At 41.2% G+C, this 26,701-nt stretch overlaps 1 protein-coding gene across 6 annotated transcripts in view; it reads right to left on the bottom strand.

Moving 5' to 3' along the window:
• Positions 1 to 26,350, bottom strand: part of Pals2 (protein associated with LIN7 2, MAGUK p55 family member) — a 116,573-nt gene extending 90,223 nt beyond the window's left edge. For 4 of the 6 annotated variants that reach the window (XM_045135688.1, XM_045135689.1, XM_045135691.1 and 1 more), the window contains exon 1: positions 25,558 to 25,767. The gene's annotated coding sequence lies outside the window, so the exon portion shown is untranslated. Of the gene's footprint in view, positions 1 to 17,933; positions 17,954 to 25,557; positions 25,768 to 26,254 lie in introns of those variants that run through there. The other 2 variants (XM_045135692.1, XM_045135693.1) reach the window with 2 other exon arrangements.
• Between the last annotated feature and the right edge of the window lie 351 nt (positions 26,351 to 26,701).

Here is a 26,701-nt window from a genome sequence, read left to right as displayed (position 1 = left end):
CTCATAAAGTTGGGGTGTTTAGTTCTTATCTCACTCAACATTCAGGCTGTTGCTTACTTTTGCTTCTGCTACCTATAAAGTAGTAATAAACCACTGCAAGAACATAAATACAAAGAATTGCATTAAAAGCAAGCATACATTTTTTGAGGCAAGGTAGCATTCTAGCTCAGGTTGACATGGAGCTCTTTTGTAGCCCATGCTAGACTCAAACTCATGGCAATTCTATCTCAGCCTCCTGAGTGCTATAATTAAGGCATGAGCCACCATGCCCAGGTAACACACCATGTTTTTAAGTATAAAGCATGAAAAACTTGAGAGGAGAAAAATAAGAGAAAAGAAAAGCAGAAAAGCTCTCAATCTGACATAACATACTTTTAATGATGAAAATAAAGGAGAAAAAAGTCTCTTCTCCAAAATTTCAATGCCACTGGCTCACCCATTCTGGAAAAAAAGTGCTGAGGTAACAAGAACAGGAAACCCTCACTTAGAACATTAAAATACAGTCCAATTATCAGCAAACATTTATCCAAGTAAAACCTTTTTTATGTAGTTTTACTAATTATTTAACATTTCAGAAATTTAGAAAGTCAAAGAATTGCTGCATTGGTGAAAATACACATTATGTATTGTTCAAAATGAATAGATTCTTTTAGGTTTTATGCTCACCTGTCTTATCTGAAAGACCTTCTGGTTTTAAGAATGTGGGCAATAAATATACCATTTGTTCAAAGTAGGGCAAGAGCACTCTAAACAGATGAAATTAAAATTAAACCCTGGTACAATTTTATCTTCATTAAAAATATCCCTATGACAAGTGTAGGCAAAGAAGACCTTGCCAGCTCTTGTTTCTAGCACCTGAAGACCAATGGGTGCCATGTTTACAGAAATAGTAAGAGCAATGTGGTAGCTTGATTCAGATGTCCCCCATAAACTTGGGTGTTCTGAATGCTAGGTTCCCAGCTGATGGAGATTTGGGAATTAACGTCTCCTGGAGGCAGTGTATTGTTGGGGGTGGGCTTATGGGTGTTACAGCCAGTTTTCCCTTGCCAGTGTTTGGCACACACTCCTGTTGCTATTGTTCATCTTATGTTGGCCAGGTGAGATCCACCCTCTACTCATGCCATTGTTTTCCCCTGCCATCATGGAGCTTCCCTTTGAGTCTGTAAGCCAAAATAACCCCCCCCCCATTTTTTCCCTAAAAGGTGTTGTTGGTCAGGTGATTTCTGCCAACAATGCGAACCTGACTGCAAATTCCTCCTAAGCCACATAAGTAACCCTCTCACATTTTCATTCTTCTCTAAAAAGACCCCCACTTACTTCTAGGACTTCAACTAGCAAATACGACTTTCACATCCCAGTTACAACATTCATCTCTCTCCAACTGCCTTAATATATTTCACCTGAGAGTCCCAAAGACAATGCCTTTAGTTTCCCATTCTTAAAGCTATTTACTCACCAAACTTAGTCCTACTATTTACTATAGATTTTGCCTCTTGTGTGCATTATGACTTCAACACTGCCCATTCCTTTAAAAGCATAGACTCTCAGAATCTCAATTTTCTTCTACAGACATCTAGTTCTTCTCCAAATCCTTCTGTTCTGTTTCATACAACATCCCTGAGTCATCAGTACCACATTTCCCACTGTCCTTGGCTTGAGTTTTCACCATCTCTATTTAGAAAGGCTCTTATCTGCTCTAATAGCTCCCAATCCATCCCCACTCTAAGTCCAAAAGTACCATCTAAAATATAGTTCTCAGGAAGAAAAACTAAGCTAAGTGTACATATTCCTTAAAAAAAAAAAAAAAGAACTCAACTAAGTAGTGCTGTTCCTAATGTCCTCTTACAAGAGCTTCTGCATAAGGAAGCAAGAAGTATCATGATTGAATTAGAACTGTCTGAAAGTGTTTGCATACATCTATGAGCACTAATAAACACAAACATGAGTACAGTATCATTGCAACATTTAATTATGTCTGTAAATTTGGATCTTTTCAAATGAGTATCTTGAAAGTATACAGCTTTAGATTGGTGAATTTCATTATAAGTTTTCAAAGTAATACACATTTTACATATGCACTTAACAACATTCTTAACAGATCCAGTGATATACATTTCCTGCAGTTGAAAGGCTTGAACTCACAACCAAGTATATATGTTAGACAAGTACTCTACTACAATGCTACATTCCTCTGTTCAAACTGAGTCATGACAGAGGCTGACTGAGGAAAAGCACCTGACTCCTCACTTGTCCACCTCTATCACACTATACTAAGCCACCATCATCTCTGCTAACATAGTCACTTGATGAGATCTCTCATGTTCACTCTAGCTCTCAAACATGTTATTCACAGAGCAGCTAGGACAGTCATTTTAAATATTTTATTTTTATTTATTTAAGAAAGCGGGGGAGAGAGCTGGAGAGATGGCTTAGCGGTTAAGCGCTTGCCTGTGAAGCCTAAGCACCCCGGTTCGAGGCTCAGTTCCCCAGGTCCCACGTTAGCCAGATGCACAAGGGGGCGCACGCGTCTGGAGTTCGTTTGCAGTGGCTGGAAGCCCTGGCGCGCCCATTCTCTCTCTCTCCCTCTACCTTTCTTTCTCTCTGTGTCTGTCGCTCTCAAATAAATAAATAAAATTTAAAAAAAATACATTTAAAAAAAAATGAAAGCGGGAGAGAGAGAGAATGAGAATGGGTGCACCAGGGCCCCCAGCCATTGGAACCAAACTCCAGACACATGTGCCATCTGGCTTACTTGGGTCCTGGGGAATCAAACCTGGGTCAGTTGGCTTTGCAGGCAAGTACCTTAACTGTTAAGCCATCTCTCCAGCCCAGGACTGCCATTTTAAAATATACAACACTGTGCTGCTCTAACACTGTCAATGCTCCCACTATACTTATAGACACAACCATGCTCCTGCCCATAGACTCCAAGGGCACATCTGTGAATCTCTCTAAGTTCATTTCCTATAGCTCCCTGCCTTTTGTTTGATCACCTCCCATCACACTGGCCTCCTTTCTCTTTAAAAGTGACTAGTCTATTTCTTGTATTTCATTTCCCATATTTACCACTTTCTGCTATCATTATTTGAAATGGTATCTGTAAAAATACAAATAACATACATCTTTTTAAGTCATTTTTTCAGTGTAGAGTTCATGCCCAAACACCCTATCTACTGGTATCCACCCTCAGTCACTGTCCATCATATGAGTCTGACTATCATCATCATCATCAAACTTACCCAAAATCACCCTTGATTTTGGCTTGTTGTCTGTATGTCCTCACTAGGAATGGACAAACAGGTCAGTGTCCTCTGGTGCTACAGCAGTGCCCTGATACACAACAGGCACTCAGGTATTTGTCAATGTCCAATGTCTCTCAAAGCTGTATCTCCAAAGATTTATGCTCAGTATTTCCCTGTGACATCTCTATAAAGATGTCCAAGGTTACCCTGTACCAAGGGTACCATGAACCCAATATTTTCAAGACTTTATCTGTTACTACTTAAATCTGGTCTACGTCTACATTCCCTCTCTTAATTAGTGGCACCTTTATTCTTTGTATCATTAAGCCTTTCAACTTAATATTTTGCATATTTCTCAAATAGCATCCCTTTTTCTTCTCCTGTCACTTATCTCCTATCACTGTCTTATCACCTCTTACATGAAAACCTAAAACCTATTTATTTTCCTTACTTCACCTATCCCTGCTATGATTTAAATGTAATTTGGCTCATCCAAAACTCATGTTGGTGCTTAATCCCCACTTGGATTATATTAGGAGTATGAACACTTAATGTGACTATAGTACTCAGAGACAGTTTTTGGGAAGTGATTAGGACTAGCCAGAGTCATCATGGTGGAGCTCCCATGAGTGAATTCTGGTGGCTTTGTAAAAATGGGGGGTAAGGCTGGGCATGGTGGTGCACGCCTTTAATCCAAGGAGGATCGCCATGAGTTCAAGGCCACTCTGAGACTACATAGTTAATTCCAGGTCAGCCTGGACCAGAGTGAGACCCTAGCTTGAAAAACAACAACAAAAAAACCCCAAAATAATAATAATAGGGGGGAAGACCCGGACATACATGTTCCCTCCCCTTCTATCATGGAATACCTTGCTGAATCTCAGAACATTGCCAACAAGAAAGCCATTAGCAGATGTGGCCCCTCAATGTTTAACCTTCAAAACTTTGAGCCAAATAAAGCTCTTTACTTTTATTTAGCTAGTATATGGTATTACATTAACAACAGAAAGTAGAATGAGATGATTTCTAATACCATCACCAGAATGAGCATTCCTAACTCAAATGCAAACATGCTTTTCTTCTGGTAAAAATCATTTGTTAACTTACCATCAGCTATAAAATCCCAATTCCTTAATACAGCAAAAGGGTCCTGATGTCTTCCTCTGTTAACTGTCCTCTTAATCCTCTATATAAGGGATTCTAGCCACATGTGTCCATTTGCTATGTCCTGTATCTAGTACTTCCTCTTGCTATGATTTCATCTATTGATCCCAATTTTTGTTTTCTTGTGAGTTTTCTGCCTAAAATGGCTCCTATCATAGTACTGAATTGTTGTCCAGGTATTAACCACAAAGCAGCCATGATTTACCTTAAAGTGAAAAGTACATACTAGTTAGATAAGCTTAATTAACCTTAAAATACAGTTGAATATAAATTAGGTATTAATAAATATTACATTAAATATGGTGTCTTTGAATGGAAACACAGAAAATAGTTATGTATTGAGTAGCAGATGAAAAGACTATGTCAGAAGGCTTACAGAAACCTTACCCTGTAGGAGAATTAGTTCAGGATTCAATAATACAGTATTAGCAGTCATTATAGACCCATAAAACAAATTGATAAGAATTGATTATTTAATTTATAATTCTATAGCCAATGTAAAATTGGTGGGCTCTCTGGGGCAGATATGTATCTTACTTTCATACTCTCAGTATAAATGTTTTTTGAGAGAAAATTTTAAATTCTGATGTCAAGTATCTGCAATATGATTTACTCTACATATGCAGACTTTGCCGATGTAGATCAGCAACCCCACACTGTCTCCCAACTCAGTGAAGCCCTGCTCAACTGCAGAGTTAATGCTCTGAGCATTACCCTCTACTCCTATCTCCTCACCTCTTTTATGGCCAAAAACATGAGCTCTCAGTTAAATGGACATTCAGGCATTCAGACACTTACTTTCCTCAAGTCCTTCAGTTTTATGGGCTTGACATAAAAACTACCAGACAGATGCCCAAAGTAGAAGACTGAACACAGTATCTGTAGCCCCTCCCTCCTTCCACAGGCCCTAGTGAAATGACAGTAAAAAGCCTATTTTGAAATGAATGAAACCAGAACATTACTTGAAATGAGATAGTAGGGAACTGAAAGAGAAAGAGACTAGCAAACCTAAGTTTTAGGAAATGCTTAGAAATTAAAAACCAGAGTAAGGCTTGAGTGTCAGGTAGAAAGGTAGATCTAATTATCTGAGTACAAGTCTCACAATTCTCAGAAAAATCTAAAAGTACTAAGTAAAATGCCAAAGATTATCTTCTTAAAGAAAAATATATAAGTAAGTCTCCAAGAATACCCCCGCCCCAGACAAACATGAAGATACTGAAGTTATGACTGCCAAGTGTTTACTGACTTAACACCTGGAAGTTCAGGGGTAGCAGTTTAGGCCTTGACCTTAGCAGTATGGAGAATGACAACTCAGACTCCTCTATGCAAAGCAGGGACCAACCCCTACCTTGTGGAAAAGTAGACCAGCCAAGGAAGACAAAGAAAGTACCTGTCTTAGCTTGCCATTCCATAGGGAGGAGACACTCAGTCTTAGCTTGGAGTCCTATCTGGCAAGAAATGTCCTCCTACAATCTTTGCTAGCAGTCTCCGCTCAAATACTTAGGGGCCAAATATCTCTCCTTGGTTCAGGAAACCCCAAGCACAAAGGTTACAGTGATTCTGAGACATAATCCAGGTGATACAGAGAAGATTTAGCTAATCTTAGAGCAATGCACCCCCTAATTAGGCTGCACAGAAAGAATTCCCTTGGATAAAACCCAGTCAAGCAAAAGTCCACAATTCAAAAATCATAAAACACTCAGAAAAAAAGTAATTGAAAACACAAGAATGTAATACTGCCATAGAGGGGAAAAGTAAATAAGATTAAATAATCTTGGACTGGGGCTGGAGAGATGGCTTAGAGGTTAAGCGCTTGCCTGTGAAGCCTAAGGACCCCGGTTCAAGGCTCGGTTCCCCAGGTCCCACGTTAGCCAGATGCACAAGGGGGCGCACGTGTCTGGAGTTCGTTTGCAGAGGCTGGAAGCCCTGGCACGCCCATTCTCTCTCTCTCCCTCTATCTGTCTTTCTCTCTGTGTCTGTTGCTCTCAAAAAAAAAAAAAAAAAAATTAAAAAAAAAATCTTGGACTGGAGAGATGACTTAGTGGTTAAGTGCTTGCCTGTGAAGCCTAAGGACCCTGATTTGAGGATTGATTCCCCAAGACCCACGTAAGCCAGATGCACAAAGGCGGTACATGCATCTAGAGTTCATTTGCAGTGGCTGGATGCCCTGGTGTGCCTGTTCTCTCTCTCTCTCGGTTTTTCTCAAATAAATAAATAAAAATAAACGAAAAAAAAATCTTATAAGACTTCAGAGGTTAAGAGAGCCTTCCTAAGTAGATTCTCTCTTGGTCTCCCTTGAGAATACATGTGTGCTCAAATATTCTTCCTTTATGGTGTCAACAGTCACTGAGTAAAACTGAAAACAGATGTATGTTTTCCAAGACATACAGTTTAACAGTAACAGTACCACCCTTGTGCTGAGGGAGCATTTGGAAATGTCCTAGGGCATGTTTATTACACCCATGACCATGGTGGAGCATGAGGACACTCAGTACTAAGCACGGTCAGGACAATCTTGCACTGTAAAACAGGCCAGACAAAAATGCTAGTCACGGGCTGGAGAGATGGCTTAGCGGTTAAGCGCTTGCCTGTGAAGCCTAAGGACCCCGGTTCGAGGCTCGGTTCCCCAGGTCCCACGTTAGCCAGATACACAAGGGGGCGCACACGTCTGGAGTTCGTTTGCAGTGGCTGGAAGCCCTGGCGCGCCCATTCTCTCTTTCTTGCTCTATCTGTCTTTCTCTCTGTGTCTGCCACTCTCAAATAAATAAATTAAAAAAAAAATGCTAGTCACCAATGCTGAGAAATACTTTACTGTAAATCTGAAACTGTTATCAATGATTAACTCTATAAAGACTAGGGACAGAAACTTTTTTTCTTTCTTTATTTGAGAGAGCAAGAGAGGGAAAGAGGCAGACAGACAGAGGGAGAGAGGGAGAGAGGGTGAACCAGGGCCTCCAGCCACTGCAAACAAACTCCAGACACATGTGCCACCCTATGCATCTGGCTTACGTGGGTCCTGGGGAACCAAACTGAGGTCCTCTGGCTTTGCAGGCAAATGCCTTAACTGCTAAGGCATCTCTCCAATCCCCGGATAGAAACTTTTAATTTACACTGTACACTCTTTCTTCTGAACTAACTTAACTTTGTTATGTTGCATCAATATATTTTAAAGTTCAATTTAAAACAGATGCATCATAGATAGATAATGGGAAGGGAGAGCCAGCATTCTAGATGATCAACAACCCCTACGCCTCAAGGTATACTGGGCTGCTCAGAGGAACGGGGACAAAGCAACACACATGGCTTCCTAGGCTCAGATGAACAGTCTCTTTAAGTAATTCTAAGCTAAAATAGCTCAAGCACTGAGCAGGCTAGTTGTGCCCTCAGCACTAGGTACATAGCTCCTTTTTGCTACCTACAGCAGTAGCTGCATAACTAATATTTCCCCACAACTGATGAAAAGCCCAAGGTGTAGAGTCAAGACTCAAAACAACAGCCAAGTGAGTCTCCAGTGAATGGTGGGATGGTCTATAGTGCAGGTCAAGGGCATAACACTCAGTAAACTATTGAAGGACTATTGCTGGTAATCATCTGTCAAAGAAGAAAAGTTTACACTTGAAAGGAGGCTAAGACATGAAATACCTGCCCAGATGAAACAAAGAGGCAGACACAATCAGTGTATTTGAGAAGTGGATAATAAGTGGCTACTTAAAAAAATAACAACAAATTCCATAATTTTAATACTTTACATTATTATTTTTGAATAAGAGAATTTTATGATGTTTTCCACAGTATAATACATTGTATATAATTTTCTTTGTTATCAGAAATAATTAAAATACAGTATTAATGGCTCTATAATATTTTAAAAAACCTACACTTACTACAGAACTTTGCGTCCTGTACAGAACCCATCCTACACACACATTTATTGTTATAGTTTGGATGTAAGTTCTCTCTCATGGGCTCATGTGTTCAAACACTTGATCCCCAGATGGTGGCACTGTTTGGGGATATAAGAGACCTAATTAGAGGACGGTGGTGGGGGAACCTTGAGGATTATAGCCCAGCAAAAGTTCCACACCCAGTCGCTCACGTTCTTCATCCAAGGATCTCAAGAAGTTGTACCACATGTTCGTGCCAGTCTGGGCAGTGCTAGTCCCGGTTACTACGCCTTCCCTGTCATGATGAACTGCATCCCTTAGACCATGAGCCAGAAGAAGCCCTTCCTCTTTGAAGCTGCTTCCTGCCAGGTATTTGGTGACAGCAACAAGGACAGTAACTAATCCACATATCTGGATCACTACATTCTGAGTAGTACCCAACAGAGATACTTTGTTTTCTCCATCTACTTACTATGCAGAGTAGTTAGAACAGACAGGCAGACTACACTCATGTAACTAAATAACCAGTATGTTTAAACCAACATCAAATAGAGACAGGATATAGAAAACTAATGTAATTCTTATAAAATATCTCTCTTCTATTATGGATACATTCCTTCAACTTTTATCATTATGTTAAAATGATTATGCTGTGTTTAACAAAAACAATAAAGCCAAACAAGAATCCTTACATGCACTGTTTCATTCTCAAATTCCAATGTTTCTATTTGCCACTATAAACCCATTATAAACCTATTCTTTTATAAAAAAAAAATTTACTTACTTAAGAGTGTATGTGTACACATGAACGTGGGTGTGGGTGTGGGTGTGTATGTGTGTGTATAGGTGAGTGGGCACATCAGGGCCTATTGCCACTGCAAATGAACTCAAGATGCATTTAACACTTTGGGCATCTGACTTTATGTGGGTGGGTACTGGAGAATCAAGCCTGGCTAGCAGGCTTTGCAAGCATGTACCTTTAACCACTGAGTCATCTCTCCAGACCCCCATTATAAAACCTTTCCTTCTATACACAGCCATAGGGCAATCTTTAAATGTAAGCAGGAAAAAAATTAATCTCACAGGATTAATTCCTCTTCCTTTAGATATTTTATTGTTTAAAATTTTTTACTCATTTAAAAAGTAAAGTAAGTTCAAATCCAAACACTATAAAACAACAAAGCCTAACACCTAGTTTAAGACCTAACTCAACTCTGGCCTTGGACTTGAAACTCCCCCCAAGACCATTAGAAGCACAGCTATAAGAGAACATGCTGGGCATATAAGGTGATCCCACAAAAGTCAAATTTGTAAAACATGAACACAAACAGACTTAGTAGAAAAAAAAAAAAAAACTACCCTGTTAAAAATGGTTTTCAAAAATTGAAACATTTAACTATTCAAACCATTTATAAACCCTTAGTTTTTATTTTATTTTATTTTTTCTTTTGGGTTTTCAGGGTAGGGTCTCACCCTAGCTCAGGCTGACCTGGAATTCAGTCTGTTGTCTCAGGGTGGCCTTGAACTCTCAGTGATCCTCCTACCTCTGCCTCCGGGTGTTGGGATTAAAGGTGTGAGCCACCACACCCAGCTTAAGATAAACCCTTAGTATAAGGCATAATAAAGAAAAACAATAAAAATTTATTGAGTTGTGAGCTATTGGAAGGACACTTATCTGGTCAAACCTAAAAAAAAAAAAAAAAAAATATGGGGGGGGAAAGTTAGCCCAGCTCTCCAGAAATGCCTTTGGGAAGAACTTACCTATTTTATATCTCTTCTATATTCCAAGGTTTCTCAGCTTTGCAAGCACTGACATTTGGGGACCATATAATTGTGTGTGGGGGGTGTCACCCTGTGAATTACCTTCCTGGCCTCTATTGACCAGATGTCAGTAGTCACCCCATCTGCAGTTGTAAAAACCAAAAATTGCTTCAAATGCCATACAATGTCCTTTTAGGGGGAAAATTGCATTCTTAGAGAGTGGTATATTCTTTTTTTTTTTTTTAAGTAGGGTCTTACTTCTAGCTTAGGCTAACCTGGAATTCACTATGTAGTCTCAGGGTGGCCTCAAATTCAATGTGATCCTCCTACCCCTACCTCCCAAGTGCTGGGATTAACGGCATGCACCACCAAGCCCAGCTGTAATATATCAGATGCTCTGAGCTAAAATGGTTTGTATATCTTTAATCAAGATTATTTCATTTCTCTAGTTCATCTAGTAAATACCTCATAGTAATATGGATTTCTGGAAATTATTATTGCAAGATACATTTCCCATTGTGATCTCTTATGCAATTCAGAAAAAGATGTCAGCCAGGAAGGTCTGTGACCAAAGTTAAAAATGCCTGATGGGGGCTGGAGAGATGGCTTAGCGGTTAAGCGCTTGCCTGTGAAGCCTAAGGACCTCAGTTCGAGGCTCGGTTCCCCAGGTCCCACGTTAGCCAGATGCACAAGGGGGCGCACGCATCTGGAGTTCATTTGCAGAGGCTGGAAGCCCTGGCGCGCCCATTCCCTCTCTCTCCCTCTATCTGTCTTTCTCTCTGTGTCTGTCACTCTCAAATAAATAAATTAATTAATTAATTTAAAAAAATGCCTGATGGAAAATCTGGCCATGAACTTGTTACTTGTTCCCCACTACAAACATTATGATGCATGTCATTTGAACTGTTTTTAAATCTTCTCCTTAATACTACTTGAGTAATATTTTTATCATATTCCTTACTACTACTAGTATCTTGATTTTTTTTTTTTTTTAGGAGAATGCAGAGGGGGAAAGACAGGGCCTTAATCTAACACGGGCTGGTGGGAATTGTGTAACTTGCCAGCCTCATGCCTGAGGATCATAAACAAGAGCTACCATACTCATCATCATTCCCAGTATCTTCATTTCTAAGTTTCCCTCCTTTCCTTGTTTTGTTAATTTCTACCCTTTTCCACTCCTCACATGTCAAAATGACACACTTTATCCATCACCATTATTGTAATGTCTTTCCTGAGAAGATTTACATGCGTTATGCAGAGATAAGTGAAATCTGACTGAATAAACATCCAAATAGGTGGGCTCCAAAAAACGTTTCTCTCTGTTAATAATAAGTGCTTATCCAAGGAAAAGGACTAGTAGTTCAGGGAGATCCCAAACCTGAAGATCCAGGAACTACCTGCATAGGACTTCCTTGCAAAGTTCAAATTTGTACTCTACACCATTTGACTTGTCATGGTGACTTCAAATGCACTTATATTTATCTCTTTTTTTGCCACCCTGCCAGCTCTGTCTTTCGAGCTGTCATTAGTTCACGTTTAACTTTTCACTACAAGCTTCTTCCTACTAGTCTCTTCATTCATCTTTAACCCACAAAGTAGAGGCTGTCACACATGATGTTAAAATATTCTAACGACCAGTTACGTTGCTGGGTTTTCTAATTTGCAAGGTGAGAGAAAAAGAGAGCAAGGGCATGTGCATCTGTGCATCTGGCTTTATGTAGGTACTGGGGAACTGCACCCCAACCTTTAGGCTTTGCAAGCAAGTGCCTAAACCACTGAACTATCTTTCCAGACCCAAACTTCTGGTTTTCTGTCACCAGGGAATGTATAAAATTCTCTTCTGAAAATCTAGCTTTCATCTATGCAACACAGTTCCCTCTTTTCTTTAACATATAAATTCTGTTCTAACCACATTAATCTTTTATTCCCTATGTGTACATCCACACACCCCATTCCCACCTAAATGGCTTCACCAGTGTTCTCAATCCATAGAAGACCTTTTTCCTTTTGGCTATCAACACCTAACAATGCTTGCATAGAATCAGTTTAGACCTGAGTCTTCAAACTCATCTCAAAATTAATTCAATCAAATGAGCAGCAAGTCTCTGCCCACAGGTAAGAATTTTTTTCTGAATTATTTTAGAACTTATAGCCTGCTATTCATACCAACACTATTAATATGCTAAATTATGTTGCTTCCCAACATGTTTATATATAAGCATAGCTCATGTTGATGGAATAATGCTTGTCTCAGGGAAATAAAGATGTAACTTATTTGCATAAATAAGCATATAAAAGATTTTTTTAAAATATTTTCATTTATAAGCAGAAAGAGATAAAAGAAAAAAATGGGCAATGGTGTGCCAGTACCTCTGGTCACTACAAATGAACTCCAGCCACTTTGTCCATTTGGCTCTGTGTGGGTACTGGGGAATCAAACTCAGGTCATTAGCCTTTGCAGGCAAATGAATGCCTTAACCCCTTAGCCATCTCTCCAGTCCAGAGGAATCTTTTTATTATATGCATTTGAAAATTCCAGAATGTATTCAGGTTTTTTTTCAGAGAAAACATAGAATTGACAGTAACAAATTTTAAGTTGCTTTTTTGGAAAAACGTTGAAAAAGAAGGAAATACATGTTCAAATAATGCAAGAAAATGGAAATACAAATACATAGCAGAACAAGATAAGGTATGACTGTGTATACTCTTAGGAGATAATAGAAGCATAGGCAAAATTCTCAGTCTAAAGCCAGAACTGCACACAACTGAGAAAAAAATGAAGGGACAGCCAAGTGAGTGTTCCAATGCTGTGCTCTGATGAATACTGGCAGAAACAAACTATAAATACCTACTTAGCTACAGCAAGCCACACAAGATAAAAGTTACTAACGATTTATTTTTGATCAGAAGCAAACAAGTCATACTACTACTAGGGCAGTAGTTGGAGCCAGTTACTGTGTATGTGTGTACTACATGTACACATGTATGAAGAGTATATGGCAGAGGTCAGAGGTTGACATCAGGTGTCTCCTCTCCATCTTAATTCTTTGAGATAGGGTCTCTCATTGAAGCTAGAGTTTATCAATTCACCTAGACTAGCTGGTCAGCAAGCCGCAGGAACCTTCCTATCTCCAACACCACCCCCAGTACTGGTATTACAGTGCATACCACCACTCCTGGCATTTTATATAGGAATTCGGAATTTAAACTTAGGTCCTCATGCTTGTGCAGCAAGCACTTTACCCACTGGGCCCTCTCTCCAGCCACTGCAGTCAGTAGGTTCCACACAAAACAGTTAATGCCTGTTAGGCCTTATAAACATTTTTGGTAAGGGGAGGGTCTCAATGGAAATTTCCCCCCAAATTCTTTAAGACAAAAGTAGTAGTAAATTGAAACTGTATATTAACTAGAATTTACAAACTGAATAGTATACAATGTTGATAATCAGATATATTTGTTTTCATTGAGTGATCATTAGAACTTTCTAAGGGCATGACTGCCATGAGTTCAAGGCTATCCTGAGACTACACAGTAAATTCCAGGTCAACCTGAGCTAGAGTGAGACCCTACCTTGAACCCCTCCCCCCCCAAAAAAAAGAAAGAAAGAAAACTTGCAGGGAGGGATACTTGAATGTAGTGCAATGCTACTAGCTAGCCAGGCCCACTCTACTCCCCTTGGTGATGGGGTGGGCTTAGGGGTGGCTTTCTCAGCTGCCATGGCCTTCTGAACAATCTAGCTTGGCTTCTATATCACAGGCTCCATCCCAAGATCCATACTGGCAGTGGAGACTGGTTCTCAGGTCTTTTTCTGACCCCTGCTGGCAAGCAGGCCAACTCCTTAGCCCCATCCCTCCACGGAACTGTGACTTCTTTGTATCTGGGCTTCTCACCACAACCAATAAACAGTTCCCAGTTGGTAAAAATGTTTAAAAATTTAAAAAAACTTTCTAAGGAATTTTATGGGTTCATTTATAATTGCAGTCTCCTTAACCATCTTAACACTATAACGTCTTAAATTCCTTCATGGAAAATTTGTCTATCTGAGGTTTTTACAAACTTCATGCTGAGGACTTGTGAGGACATATATTGTCACTAGGTCTCCCAAGATAGCCGCAACATCTTAAAAAGATGGTTTATTTGCCATCCTTCCAAAAGATTATTAATTTTAAGAAAAAGATCATTTGAGTCAATTTGTGTAAAATAACAGGTATGATGATCATTTCATTCTAAAATTGGCACCTTCAATGCTTTACACTTTATTCAACTACAATTTCTTATACCAAAATCCCATATAAGTGGGTGAAAAAGGTAAACGATTTTATTTATGTATATTTATGTAACTAAAGTCAAGATTTCCACAAAATATATTATTATTATGTGTAATACAGACATATCGACTAGCAAAAGAGGAGGGAAGACAAATCCACTTGAAGATAGCCACATTCATTTGAAATGTTAGAGAATTTCTACTATGTGGCAAGGGATTATCTTGGGCATATTAAAGTATGGTCCTTTTTCATATTCCAAACAAAATCTACATTATCAAGCACTATTTAATTTTGGTAGACTTTTAGTAGAAAGTATGAGAAATAAATGAGGATTGTGTCAGTTTTATAAAATCAGTAGGTTGAAAGGAATCTATGAAGTCAACTATTCCATTTTACCACCCAGTATTTAATGTACTTTTGTAAATACATTGAAAGGTCAGATAAGAATAAGATATTAACTTGAGTTAATAGTACATAATTTATTGGGCCACTTTAAAATTGAAACTCCTTTAAAAAATATCTATTTAAATAAGACCTACCTCTTACATTGTAGAAAAAAAAAACTATGAATCAAACAGAGGCAACTAAAAATACAATAATCCAACCTTTCACTAACTACTGTGTTTACACTGTATCAGGCAGAAAGAGAAAGAAAGAGCAAGGCATGGTGGCATACACCTTTAATCTCAGCACTTGGGAGGCAGAGGTAGGAGGAGTGAGTTTGAGGCCGCCCTGAGTTTGAGGCCGCCCTGAGACTACATAATGAATTCCAGGTCAGCCTGGGTTAGAGTGAAACCCTACCTCAAAAAACCAAACCAAAGAGAGAGAGAGAGAGAGAGAGAGAGAAAGAAAGAGAAAGAGATAGAAAGATACTGACATTTACTAAATACCTAATATGTGCCAGACTATATGCTACAGATTATTTTTATCATCCAATGGAAACCATAGAAAGATGTGGTAGCACACACCTGTAATCTCAGTACTGAAGCAGGAGGATCATGAGTTCCAAGCCAGTCTGTTACAGAACACAACCTTGTGTAAAACAACAATTCTTACAACAATCTCTATTCTAGAAAAGAGACATACTGACTCCAAACACCTCTGGCAATAACCTTGTTGTCTACAGTGAATAGAGCTAAATACTTCGAATAACATAAAAGATCTAGGAGTTAGAAAAGCTGAGGCTGGGCTGGAGAGATGGCTTAGCAGTTAAGGTGCTTGCCTGCAAAACCTAAGGACCCAGATTCAATTCCCCAGAATCCACGGAAGCCAGATATATATGATAGCACATGCGTCTGGAGTTCATTTGCAGTGGTTAGAGGCCCTGGTGCACCCATTTTCTCCCTCCTCCCTCTCCTCTCTCTCTCTCTCTCATAAATAAATATTGGAAACAATAAAAGCTGGCCTGAGAGATGACTTAGAAGTTAAGGTGCTTGCTTATAAAACCTAAGGACGGGCTGGAGGGATGGCTTAGCAGTTAAGGCATTTGCCTTCGAAGCCAGGTTCGATTCCCCAGGACCCACATTAGCCAGATGCATAAGGGGGCGCAGGCGTCTGGAGTTCGTTTGCAGTGGCTGGAGGGCTGGAGGCCCTGGAGTGCCTATCCTCTCCCTCTCTGTCTCACTCTTTCTCTCCCTGTTTCTCTGTCAAATGAATAAAAAATAAAATACTAAAAAAAAAAACAAACCTAAGGACCTAGGTTCGATTCCCCAGTACTTATGTAAGCCAGATCACATGGTGGCACATGCATCTGGAGTTTGTTTGCAGTGGCTGGAGGTCCTGGTGCATCCATTCTGTCTCTCTCCTCTCTCTCTAATAAATACATTTTTTAAAAAAGTTTTAATAAGAAGAAAAGCTGAGGCTACAACCTCTGTTGTGCTGGTTAATTTTTCTGCCATGCTAAGCAAGAACAGAAAAAGAGCACCAGATTTTAAGGGATTGTATGATTTAACTTGGTTAGAACCCATGAGAACCATTAGTTTGCTAGTAAATATGATTCTAAATAATGTTTGTTATAGTTAATGAAAAATCAATGTTGCTTTTAGCAGGAAAATAAGTCAACATTAAGCTAGTAATATTAATAAAGTTTCTACAGTAAATTACATAATTTATAAACTATCACTGTAGCACTAAACAACATTCACTAAAACATCTAAGAGCATATAAATTATTATGGCATTAGGTATCTCCATATCACCTGGTTAGAAGCTAAAAAAAAAAAAAAAAAAGCTGTCTCTGGAAATACACTCCAAATTTCTTACCCTTTTTGAGTGTAAAGGAGAATTATCTTCTGTATATATATTTGATAAGATCATGAGACTTACAGAGTTCTTTATATAAAAACCAAGTTCAATGACTTGGAAAAACCCAAAGAAAGTAAATAACAATACGATAGGAAGCAAGATTAACTGCTTTATAATTAAGGGTGGGCAAGACAAGTGTGAATAATTGAGAAGTCATAAAACAGAAGTCTAGACACTACATGCAGAAGCTTCACACTCCAAAGCTGGTCATCAGTGATAATGTGCCCATTTAGAGCAATGAGCCAGGCCTCCTGGCAAAAGAAAAGATCAGAACATAACATGTATTTACACTTTTAAGTAATTATGTATTAAAGTATTTGTGAGGTTTTTTTTGTAACTTCATTTAAATCATCTTTTAGCCAAAAACTAATGCCGACCAGATGAGTTCAGACTAATAGGTCTTACTTATGACACATGCTGATTCAGTCATAATGTTTTTATGGAATACTATCTTAAAAAAAAGACTGGTAAAAACTACCTTTCTTCCTCATTATTTGTATCTTCCACCCCTCCCTTCCTCATTATTTTGAGACAAGGTCTTGTTATGTAACCCTGGCTAGCCTGGACCTTACTATGTAGACTTCCACCCTGTACACACCAGAGGCAAGACCTCTCAGCTGTGATGGCAAAATGCTCTGGAGGAAGGGGGAGTGGATTCCAGCAAAATCACCCCTGGTTAAGAAATGGTAATTAAGAGAAGGATGCAGATGGAGGCAAAAAGACTTTTCTTAGCCATTCCCCCTATGTTGAGCCCTCTGATTAATCATTGTGAGAGAATGGCTTCCCCCAAAGAAACCTGTCTTAATCTCTGGAAGCTGCAAATGTTACTTTCCTAGGAAACAAGGGTTTATAGATGTGATGAAGAATTACATAATGGGGGATGAAGGGATGGCTTAGGGGTTAAGGCATTTGCCTGAAAAGCCAAAGGACCCAGGTTCGATCCCCCAGGACCCATGTTAGCTAGATGCACAAGGAGGCGCACTCATCTGGAGTTCATTTGCTGTGGCTGGAGGTCCTGACATGCCCATTCACTCTCTATCTCTCTTTCTCTCATTCCCTCTTTATCTGTCAATAAATTAATTAATTTTAAAAAGAACTATATAATGGAAGATCAGATAGGGGGAGAGAGGAGAAAAACAAGAGCTGAGAGATGTGAAATGCTGGCCCTGAAGTGGAGACTGATGCAGTGAATAGGAATGACAACCAGAAACCTGAAGAAACAAAAAGTCTGTCCTCTCCTCAAGATCTTTCATCAGAGCCTCAGCCCTGCTGATCCCTTGATTTTAGCCCAATGCTACTGACTTCACATACCTGGTATTCAGAACTGTGAGAATGAATTTATGTTTTTATGTATAAGCCACTAAGTGACAATGTCTTATAGTTGCAATAGGGAATTAATACAATCCCAAGGTTTTACTTATTTTTAATCCAATGTTGAATCCACAATTAGCAAATGAGATAATATACAGAGAGCATTCAGCATTGCTCCTAAACCCTACAAAACAAGAGGGGAAAAGGAGATTCAAACAGTATCACTAGGCACATATGCTCAAGGCTCATAAAAATGAAAGCATATCAAGATCTACTTATCTGATGAATGTTATGTAAGGCATGTGTTATAATTTGTACTCTGTGAAAAAGACAAATCATGGATGAAGCCAGACAGTGATGGCTTCTTGAGAGGAGGCCTGCATGTTCACTGGTAGAGGACAAGACAATAAAGGACAGCATGGGCATAGAGCTTACCAATAGGAACCCATGAAATGCTTGTAGTGGTGTTGCCAGAATAAAGACCAAGGGTTGAGGTTGTAAGCTGGGTTGAGGGACTTTACTGTAACAGAATGTTTCGGCAGAATGTTATTAATTTACACTGAAGTAGTGGCTTGGGGGACTTTTAGCAATATAAATATGCTCCTGCCTCATGCGAGGCAAGTAAATTAGAATCCTTTAGTCCAGGACAGTGGTAAAGACCTCGCACACTTCTACAATGAGCTCACAGGGACCAGTCACTTCATGGCAAAAGAACCTGCCAAACAAAATCTCATGAAGAATACATTTAAATAAATCAGCTTAGCATTTTCCAAGGCTCATATTCTTCCCAAGATGAAGCCCCTCTGAGTTCTATCAAGACTCTGAACTGACTTCCTACCTTTACGTTTTCTTATCTAAACATGTGACTCTTAACCCACTCAAAGAATATTTTCTCACTCACAAATTTTCTAAACATTTTCCACACCTCCAGATATCCATTGTGCCTTTTAACAGCATCCCTCCTACCTGCTAAGATCTCTGTTCCACAGAACAAAGGAACCATGAAAACCTGCTATGCACATAGTATATAATAAATAAAGAATTATGTTTTTATAACATATTTTGTGGTCCACTTGTTTTTATAAATATTTTAAGTACATTTATGAAATGAAACTCAAAAGGATCTTTTTTTTTTTTTTTTTTTTTTGGTTTTACAAGGTAGGGTTTCACTCTAACCCAGGCTAACTCAAAAGCATTTTTTACAAAAGACTTCTTCCAATACCAAGTCTATGAGAAAGTGATCCACGAAGTTCCTTCACTTCATTCTTAATGAAAGCTTTAATATCTTTACTGAAGGGCACACAGCAAATGGAAACCCAGCTTTAAAGTGGCTGGGAGTGGGGCTCCGAGGCAGGGTGCTTACAGAAGCAGGACCAAAGTGCCAAACCTAGCACCAAAACAAAAGAGCAAAAATGACTATAGAAACAACCTCATAAACACTAGGATAAAAGGAAGCATGATTTGACAAAGTGGGCAGGTAACTAAATATAACCCTAAAAATAACTAGGGTTTTGGAGGAGTTGTGGGGGCGGGGCGAGGGCAGGGACTCAGAGAAGGCCAACTCAGTTTCATGAGTGAAGCCAAAAAACACAGCAATACAAATTAGTGCTCAGATAAATTGTACATAGCTTTGTATCCTCCCACAGTACCTACATTATATTAACTCTTCAGACATTTCAGCTAGTACTATACTGGCACCTACTAATTCTATATAAACATCAAATTCTATCACTTCATTTTTCATCAACAATATGAGAACACTTGTTCAGGTCCTGAGTCTATGAATCTAATGGATTGGATTATTATTTTTTTTTCAAGGTAGGGTCTCACTCTAGCCTAGGGTGACCTGGAATTCACTATGTAGTCTCAGGGTCGCCTCAAAGTCATGGTGATCCTCCTACCTTTGCTTCCCAAGTGCTCAGATTGGATTTTTGTTTCCTGGTTTTGTTTTTGTTTTTGAGAATTATCTATCCATGACCTTGACTCACTTGATCTTTTCTTATTTGTCTGTAAGTACTCTTTATATATTAAAGAAGTTAGTCTTTTGTCTATACTACAAATCTCAAATGCTCCTAGTTTCTCCATCATCACCATGCTATTTTTATTTCTTTCCTTTACACATATAATACCATACCCTTAAAAAGGTTGTAAATTCCCCTTGTGAAATATTTTTTATATATCCCTAGAAGAATGTTTTTCAGATTTTTTTGACTTGAAGGTCAAATCAAGAGGAAGAGGGAGGGCTGGAGAGATGGCTTAGCGGTTAAGTGCTCGCCTATGAAGCCTATGGACCCCGGTTCGAGGCTCGGTTCCCCAGGTCCCACGTTAGCCAGATGCACAAGGGGGCGCACGCATCTGGAGTTCGTTTGCAGAGGCTGGAAGCCCTGGCGCGCCCATTCTCTCTCTCTACCTCTATCTGTCTTTCTCTCTGTGTCTGTTGCTCTCAAATAAATAAATAAAAAATGAACAAAAAAAATATTAAAAAAAAAAAGAGGAAGAGGGAGACATGTGTTTTAGGGAATGACTAAATACAAATATTATCACAGATATACCCATTTGGATTGTTTGCCTAAACTCATTACAAATGGTTACAGTAAGTAAAACAAGTTCTAATAATGTAACCTCATCTGTCTAACAGGGAAAAAATGAGTACTAGATGAATCTATCTCCAGTTGTCTGGGCAAGTACTGTAAATACACAAGCTGCTGATGGTCATATTGTCCACAGAGAGGAACAGGAAGTGCTACTCAGTAGCCTAAGAAAGGAAGCAGCCACTGGTGAAAATACAGAGAAAAGATGTAGTGTGTCCTGCTAGCATTAGACATCCCAAGTCCCAGTACTCAAGAGTTCATGAGACATTTGCTACATCTGGACAATTTTCCTGTCTCACGTATGCCAGTGAGAAGGGGCTGCTACTAGGTGCGACTAAAGCAGCCCTAACTACCATCTAGTCATAACCTTGTTAGAAACAGTGTTAAAATGAGACAAGACCACTGGTGTCATGCAGATCTTCAAGTGTGAACAGGCAAATGATACTACAGAAATGTAACTTAAGATAGTGAAAAAATGGCTTTCAGAAAAATGCTAAATAAAAAAGGTTTATGAGCTAGAGGGGGTGACATTCTGGAAGAGGTGTTAGATAATAAAGCTTTTCTGAATGATATTTGAACTGAAAGATGAAATAATGAAAGCAAGCCAGTCATGTAATGATTCAGGTAGAGAGACAAGGAGTGCATAGCCTTAAGTGAGAAGCAAGTCACGCGCTACATTTACAAGCAATAAAAAGAATAGCAGTACCAGTGGAGGGCAGTAAGCAGGGGAGATTGCGGGAAGGAGTCAAGGAGCAAACAGTCTAAAAGGAAAATGATGGAAGATGACAAGGTAAGTAGGGATCTGGTGATATGCAAGAGACAGTTAGTGGTGTATAGGATTTCAACATACACTTAAAAAAACACAATTCATTATATTCTATATTCTTTCTCATTTTGTCTTAAACACACGATAACTTTCACATATAATCCTTTAGAAACCACCTCCCCCAAGTATTTAAAACAATCCTAAAATAATCGAGGGATAAAGATTTTCCTAAACAAAAACCAAAAGAAAAGAAAAGAAAAGAAACAAAAAAAAAAAAAAAAAAAAAAAAATCTCCTCTTGTATCTTACATTTAAAAATGAAAATAAAGGAAACGAATTTTGGGTGTTAGCAATCTAGAATGAAAGGATCTATTCCAAATTCGCCCTGTTTGTTGTTCTATGAATGAATTTACTATGACAAAGGACTCTGGGTTATTCCATCATAATTAAGAAAAGTCATAAAACCCAAGTGCTCTCTAACCTGAATGCAACATTCATTGTTTACTGAGTTCATTATTACCAAATTGGATATTAACAGTTAAATATTGTCAGGAAAAAAAAAGTGGAAACTTGCCTTCTGATTTTACTGCACCTGAAAAGAATAAAGACAATTTAGGCCAAAGGGTAGGTTTTAACCTTGTCTCCAGGACTCTATAAGAAAGAAATGTTTCCTCTGTAAGGAAATGGACCATCAAATTAGGTACAGAGGATAATTCAGTTTCTCTTCCTCTAAAAACTTTTTTTTGTTTTGTTTTAATATTTTTATTTATTTGAGAGTGAGTGAGTGAGTGAAAGTGGTGTGGGAGGATACTCCAGGGCCTCTTGCCTTGCCACTGCAAAAGGACTTGAGATGCATGTACCACAAAGTGGCTCTGATTGTATGTGGGCACCAAGGAATCAAACCCTGGCTGACAGGCACTGCACCTTTAATTGCAAAGCCATCTCCACAGCTCCCTCTAAACCCCTCTGAAAGGAGTAGACCAATCTGATTAGAGGTTCAGATTTAGTATACTTCAAGCAAGAGTGATACTCTCTCCAGACTCTTCTAGACAATATCTATGTACATTATGCAAGTAATTAAACCTAAAATGTTTCTAAGATGCATGTCTGTGAAGCCACAGCTCCAGAAGCTATAAGGCATTCATGAATCCTATCTTCCACTATTAGATATTTAGTTAGCTCACTTAACAGTATTCCAAAACGTCCAGTTAATAACAGTCTGTAGGAGAGGTACTTTGTGAGTTGAGTATAAGTTAAAGAACGTCATTAAACAAGGGATCAACACTGGTTCCTAGTGCACCCTCCTTAGCACACGTTCCAGCAGTTTGGCAAAGTGCCCAGGATGATTAGCAGCCAGTGTATGCTAGCAGGGATCTGGTCAAGCTGAGCTGCAAAGTCTCCCCCCAGTGGTCACACACAAAATACAGTAGGGAGATCACTGCCATTGCTTTAAAGCTAATCAAAGATACTCTAAGGAAAACTGACCCCTACAATAAAAGAAGGAAAATATTAATCAAATTCTAGCACAATGTCTTTTGAGAGATCTCTCATGCTATCTGCTTTTACAATTCCATATTTATGAATGCAAAGATACTTTTGGAAGAAAAGAACCTACAGGTAAAATGAACTATAGCAATTTTTCTCTGAATGTTTTTTTAGGGATAACAGCAATATCTCAAAATAGTTGAGTACTTATCAAACCTGTTCCATCTTCCCTAAATAAGTATCAGTATATCCCTTGAAGGTTAACTACACTTTCCTGAAGAAACGCTACCAAAATTCCTTGGAAAGGAGAATTACCAGTATTATTATAAGCCTAATGCACACTTTATACAGTTCTCTAAGGCACTAGTAATTTATATTACCGTAAATAATGTAAAAATACAATGGGGGGCTGACATGGCTCCGGGGGTTAAGTACTTGCTGCATAAGCATGAGTACTGAGTTTAAATCCCCAGCACCCACATAAAAAATACCAATGTGTCTTCTTGGTTCTTTAAAAAAAATTTTTGGTGTTTTTACAATGAGATAGCTTTGACTAGCATTAACTCCGCAATTCCTGCAACTCAGTAATAATTTGCTGGCGCTACCCATTTTTAATAAGGCTCGGATGTCCAAGATGTGAAAATCCTTTAATTAAAATGTGTTGTCTACTGCTAATCACCCATGACTCAACTGGTAAAGAATACTGGAATAGTAAATGTTCAAGCAAGCAGAAAAATTTTAAAACAGCCCTTAAAAAAGCAACCTAGAGTCTCATGATTTTTTTTTTTTTAATCTCAAGCTAAAAGGAGGGCGGGGGAGCACACTGGTAGTCATCTGGAACAATTTCAGCCTGAAATGAGATTCAGAAAAAAGCAAACTGCTCCATCAAATGTTTAAGAAAATTATGATTCATTTTTGAAAATCCAAGTTTCCCTAGGATAACCCCCCCAAAAAAAGGATTGTCATATATAGAGCTACTAGACTTAATTTTTCCAAAGCCGATTTTAGCCTCAAATGTAAAATGCTCATTTTGAATTACAGGGGGGAAAAGGATTAAATGGCATCACTTAGAAAAGGACATGCCTTCCTAGCATAGTGTAGTCTCCATAGGACAAAACAGAGCAATTAAAAGTGTTACCATTTGTGTATTATGTAATCAAATAAAAGAAACCTGGACCCTAAGGAGTAACATAGCATGCAAACATGTATCGAAACAATTACTTACATATATGATAAATTTAAGATACTAATGACCTTAAAATGACACAACCCACAAAAGTTCTTCGTTTACAGTAATAAGGCCTCTGAAGACAAAATATAATTAGGCCTGGTCGCTTATCTTAACTGCACAGGAGACACCTAAAATAAGCACTACATTAGTTGAGGTCCCTCACTACACCAGTGTACCAAAACTATAGCTGCATTAGAAACTGTGCACTACGCTGCCTATATTTCACATATACAAGTTTCCAATCATCTGAAAGATTTAATGGGAAGAAATGGAAGCTATATAAAAGTGCAAATGAAGAGCATTTTAACACACCCCAAATGTTGTCAGCTATATATTACAAGGAGATCTATCCAGAAGGCATGAAGTGAAATTCCAACATTCCCCAAAGGCGTGGGTAGAAAGAGTAAAACATGGCTAGCATGACCTTAACTGGCTGCTTTTAAGTAATGCGGAGAATTTTTCGAGCTTCGCTGCCAGTCTTCAGTTCTCTTCCTCACCTCCACCCCTCAAAACCACCTACACAAATGCACACCCCAGCTGATGGAAGTTTAATGGATGTTATCTCGAACTGGCATCCTCGGAACTGGTAGGATTGAGAATCAACTCTCAATAAAGTGTTTTCTTCTTTTATTTAATCCCAATAAATTGTGTTTTAAAAAAGTCCTCCCGCAAAAAAAAAAAAAGGGGGTAACCACCCCAACCAATGCACATGCTGTCATCACACTGTGGGCTCCCACTCCCTCAATCATCTCCCCTGCAGGCCCTCGCCCTGCCAAAAAAAAAAAAAAGAAAGAAAAAAGAAAAAAAAAGAAAGAAAGAAAGAAAAAAAAAAAAGGAAGAGGAGAAAGACGGCACCTCTCCGGCTGCAGCTAGGTAGGCGAAGCCGAGCTCCGAGAGCGCCGTCCGAGCAGCGGACGCCCCCGCAGCAGCGGGTGCACGGCCACCGCCTCTAGGGCCAGGAAACCCCGGGCTCCCTCGCGAGCCTCGGAAGTAGCCAGCAGTTAGTTGCAGAAAGCGTCCTCCGCCGGGGAACTCGGGGGGCCAGGGGAGAGAGCCAGGAGCCCGCGGCGTCGCCCCCTCTCGGCGCTGACCCCGAAGGTGTCAGTCACCGCGACACCGCCCCCACCCCGGCGCGCCTTCTCCATTCATGCTTTAGCGCAACTCGCGCCGCCGCCGCCGGGGTCGGAGGCCGGAAGGGGCCCCGCGAGCCCGCAGCCCGCGCCCCAGCCAGTCCCCGGGTTGGGGTGTGTGTGGGGGGGGGGGGAGAGCTCGGGGCGCTGCGGGGACCAGACACGTTTCGCGGGTGGAGGGGAGGGACCCGCGCGGGGCTCGGCTCCGGGAGGCTCAACCTCCGCCCGCGCCACCGGCGCGCACCCCCCGCACGGCCCGCCCGAGCCCAGGTGCCGAGGGGCGGGACGCGCGTGGCCCCCGCGTGGCGGTCGCGACGAGCAACAGGGCGTCCTCGGCCCCGCACCCCACACTCCCGCCCGGCCGGCGTGCGGCGAGACCGTTACCCGCGCCGCGTGGGGCCGCCGCCGCCGCCGCCACTCACCGGCTCGCACCTCGGCCGCCTCCGCGCCGCCGCTCTCCTCAGCCGCGGGCGCCGCCGCGCAACCCCATCTACAAACTCGGGGCTCCGAGTTGGCTCCGGGAGCTGGGGGTGAGGCGGGAAAGGCGGTCTTCCTCGGGCTTCCCCGCTTTTTCCTCACCCCCTCCGCCCGCTGCCTGGCTCTCTGCACTCCCGCCGGGCTCCGCTCGCCGCCGGGAGGCTGCCGCTGCCGCCAGCCCCGCGCGCGCCCCAGCCTCCCTCGGCCGCCCCCTTCCTCCTCCCCCTCCCGCCGCCGCCGCCGCCGCCGCCGCCGCCGCCGCCGGCGCGCGCACTCCCCGCCTCGCACGCGCGTGCGCCGGACGCTCGGGAGCGCGCGCTCGGCCGCGAGGAGGCGCCACCGCCCCCCCTCCCCCCGGGAAGCCCCGCCCCGCCCCTCCGGCCCGTGGCCCCGCGGCGGCCAGGTGGAGCCCCCTGCCTGCGCCCGCCCGTGGGTGTCGCCGGCGCCCGGGAGCTCCGCAGCGCCCGAGGGGGACTCGGCCGACCCGGCGCAGGCGGGCGTGTTCCAGGGCGAAACGCCGCTGTCATTCCGCGTGTGCGGACCGGCGGCGAGATCGTCCACCGGCCGGGCACAGGAGCCTCCCTGCCCTCTCCGAGAGTTCGCGGCCAAAGCACCGGGTCAGGGCTCAGAGGAGAAGCCGACCTGGGAGAGCAGCGACCTGGCCGAGCCCGCGTCTACTACTAGCACTGGCTCCCGGCTGTCTGCACAGGGCCGCTTCTGCAGAGCCCGCTGTCCGCTCATGAATTCTTCTCCCGGAGGCCCAGCCCGGGAGTGAGCTGCACACCCCAGGAAATGGACAGACACTGGCTCTTTTCAGAGGCTCCCGAAGCCAGCTTTGGCCAGACACCCTCCCCGCCCCCCCCCCCAGCCACACACACAGTCGTGCTGCCCCTGCCAAGCATCTGGCTGCCCACACCTCCAAAGGGGGCACAGGCTGTCCTGTCAGCCGCGACCCTCCAAACCAGCGTGCTTGTATTGGGATGAGTTGGCCCGGGTGTGTGGATGACACATCTGACGGGAAGGCAGGTTTAATTTGAACTGAGCAAATGCAATGCAGCAGAGGCTTCTGGCTAGGCAAACACAGCCAGG

This window comes from Jaculus jaculus, chromosome 16 (genome assembly GCF_020740685.1).
Source record: "Jaculus jaculus isolate mJacJac1 chromosome 16, mJacJac1.mat.Y.cur, whole genome shotgun sequence".
Classification (NCBI taxonomy): domain Eukaryota; kingdom Metazoa; phylum Chordata; class Mammalia; order Rodentia; family Dipodidae; genus Jaculus; species Jaculus jaculus.
This window is presented reverse-complemented; position numbering and strand designations above follow the sequence as displayed.